Source organism: Triticum aestivum, chromosome 3A (assembly GCF_018294505.1).
Source record: "Triticum aestivum cultivar Chinese Spring chromosome 3A, IWGSC CS RefSeq v2.1, whole genome shotgun sequence".
NCBI classification, from domain to species: Eukaryota; Viridiplantae; Streptophyta; class Magnoliopsida; order Poales; family Poaceae; genus Triticum; species Triticum aestivum.
Window position 1 is genome coordinate 441,146,040 of NC_057800.1, and position 3,778 is coordinate 441,149,817.

Genomic DNA, 3,778 nt, shown 5'->3' on the forward strand with positions numbered 1-3,778 from the left:
AGATGACTAGCACATTTAAGTCTAACCCACTTCCTATGCATAGGGATTTTGTGAGCAAACAACTTATGGGAACAAGAATCAACTTGCATAGGAAGGTAAAGCAAGCAAAACTTCAAAATTTTAAGCACATAGAGAGGAAACTTGATATTATTGCAATTCCTACGAGCATATATTCCTCCCTCATAATAATTTTCAGTAGCATCATGAATGAATTCAACAATACAACCAGCATCTAAAGCATTCTTTGCATGATCTACAAGCATAGAAATTTTATTACTCTCCTCATAAGCAAAATTCTTCTCATTCGGAATAGTGGGAGTATCATAAGAAACTCGAATACTATAAATTGTTTCCACACTAAAAGAGTAATGTTCAGAAAAGGGGTAACCATAATCATGACAAGTTTTATAAATAATCACTACTTTTTATAGCATAAGTATCATCACAATAATCATCATAAGTAGGAGGCATGCTATCATCATTATAAATTTGCATATCAAAACTTGGGAGACTAAAAATATCATATTCATTAAACGTAGCATCCCCAAGCTTGGGACAAACATTAATTGCAGCAAATATATTCTCAAAAACATCATCTTCATCAAACATAGCATTCCCAAGCTTGGGCCTTTTCATATCATAAGCATAATCACTCTCATCATTAATAGTATGGATAGCACCAATAGTATAGCAATTATCATATTCTTCCAAGCAAGTGCCAAAAAGATTTTCAAGATCACAAGGAGTATCATTATCTTCCAAAATTATATTTTCATGAGGCACAATAGTAATAGGAGCAACATTATTTAGGGGAGATATCTTTTTACCTCTCTTCCTTTTTCTTTTCTTCTTCTTCACCACATCATATGTGGGTTCAATCCTCTTTTTGGAGCTCCTTATTAATGAGATTGGTTGAATAGGAGACTCCTCCTCGTTACCTGATTCATCATAAGAAATATTAGGAGGATATTGGGAAGTCTCTTCCTTTTCATTAGTATTCTCTTCATTTTCTATTTGTTTTCTTTTCTTTATGTAATTGGCAATATAAGGATGTGCAAACTAAGTTCATTATGATGTGCAAGGGAAATCAAGTCATCACAATTTTTGGACACGATACGTTCATGAAATAATTTGCATTGGGTACTAAAATGATCATGTTCATTGCAAAGTTCACAAGTACGGCTAAGGAAATTTAAATTTTTAGCACAAACTTCTAGCCTTTCTTGCAACCATTTAGTTTCTAAATGCTTATGCCTCTTGCAATATCTATCTTCCCTATTTGGTGTATACTTGCAAACCCAATGCACTCCACAAAAATTGACATGTTTATAGGAGACATTTTCATCATAACTAGTGAAAATCATCATTAGTACTATGGATATTCAAGGAGTTCATACTAACAACATTGCAATCATGCTCATCATTCAAAGATTTAATGCCAAACATTTTAATTCATTCTTCTTCTAACACTTTGGCACAATTTTCCTTTCCATCATACTCACGGAAGATATTAAAAAGATGAAGCGTATGAGACAAACTCAATTCCATTTTTTTATAATTTTCTTTTATAAACTAAACTAGTGATAAAACAAGAAACAAAAAGATTTGACTACAAGATCTAAAGATATACCTTCAAGCGCTAACCTCCCCGGCAACGGCTCCAGAAAAGAGCTTGATGTCTACTACACAACCTTCTTGTTGTAGACATTGTTGGGCCTCCAAGTGCAGAGGTTTGTAGGACAGTAGCAAATGTCCCTCAAGTGGATGACCTAAGGTTTATCAATCCGTAGGAGGCGTAGGATGAAGATGGTCTCTCTCAAGCAACCCTGCAGCCAAATAACAAAGAGTCTCTTGTGTCCCCAACACACCCAATACAATGGTAAATTGTATAGGTGCACTAGTTTGGCGAAGAGATGGTGATACAAGTGGTATATGGATGGTAGATAAAGGTTTTTGTAATCTGAAAATATAAAAACAGCAAGGTAACTAATGATAAAAGTGAGCGTAAACGGTATTGCAATGCTAGGAAACAAGGCCTAGGGTTCATACTTTCACTAGTGCAAGTCCTCTCAACAATAATAACATAATTGGATCACATAACTATCCCTCAACATGCAACAAAGAGTCACACGTATATATGTTTTGGCGATCAACTTGCGAGTTCCGCCCATGAACCTATGCATAGGGGTTGGCACACGTTTTCGTCGCGATTCTTCGGTAGAAACTTTGGGGCACTCTTTGAGGTTCTATGTGTTGGTTGAATAGATGAATCTGAGATTGTGTGATGCATATCGTATAATCATACCCATGGATACTTGATGTGACATTGGAGTATCTAGGTGACATTAGGGTTTTGGTTGATTTGTGTCTTAAGGTGTTATTCTAGTACAAACTCTAGGGCTGTTTGTGACACTTATAGGAATAGCCCAACGGATTGATTGGAAAGAATAACTTTGAGGTGGTTTTGTACCCTACCATAATCTCTTCGTTTGTTCTCCGCTATTAGTGACTTTGGAGTGACTCTTTGTTGCATGTTGAGGGATGATAACCCGCGGGGATTGCAACAGTTTTCGAGGGTAAAGTATTCAACCCAAATTTATTGATTCGACACAAGGGGAGCCAAAGAATACTCTCAAGTGTTAGCAGCTGAGTTGTCAATTCAACCACACATGGAAACTTAATATCTGCAGCAAAGTATTTAGTAGCAAAGTAATATGATATTAGTGGTAATGGTAGCAAAAGGTAACAATAGTAAAAGTAGTGTTTTTGGTATTTTGTAGTGATGATAGCAATAGCAACAGGAAAGTAAAAAAGCGAAGAACAATATATGGAAAGCTCGTAGGCAATGGATCAGTGATGGAGAATTATGGCGGATGCGGTTCATCATGTAACGGTCATAACCTAGGGTGACACAGAACTAGCTCCAGTTCATTGATATAATGTAGGCATGTATTCCAAACATAGTCATATGTGCTTATGGAAAAGAACTTGCATGACATCTTTTGTCCTACCCTCTCGTGGCAGCGGGGTCCTTATGGAAACTAAGGGATATTAAGGCCTCCTTTTAATAGAAAACCAGAACAAAGCATTAACACATAGTGAATACATGAACTCCTCAAACTACGGTCATCACCGGTAAGTATCCCGATTATTGTCACTTCGGTGTTAACGGATCATAACACATAATAGGTGACTATAGACTTGCAAGATAGGATCAAGAACACTCATATATTGATGAAAACATAATAGGTTCATATCTGAAATCATGGCACTCAGGCCCTAGTGACAAGCATTAAGCATAGCAAAGTCATAGCAACATCAATCTCAGAACATAGTGGACACTAGGGATCAAACCCTAACAAAACTAACTCGATTACATGATAGATCTCATCCAACCCATCAGCGTCCAGCAAGCCTACGATGGAATTACTCACGCACGGCGGTGAGCATCATGAAATTGGTGATGGAGGATGGTTGATGATGACGACGGCGATGAATCCCCCTCTCCGGAGCCCCGAACGGACTCCAGATCAGCCCTCCCGAGAGGTTTTAGGGCTTGGCGGAGGCTCCGTATCGTAAAACACGATGATTTCTTCTCTCTTATTTTTTTTCTCCTCGAAAGCAGATATATAGAGTTGGAGTTGGAGTCGGGAGGTCTCCAGGGGGCCCACGAGATAGGGGGCGCGCCCTACGGGGGGCACCCCCACCCTCGTGGACAGGGTGTGAGCCCCCTGGTCTTCATCTTTGGTGAGGATTTTATTATTATTTATTGTAAGAT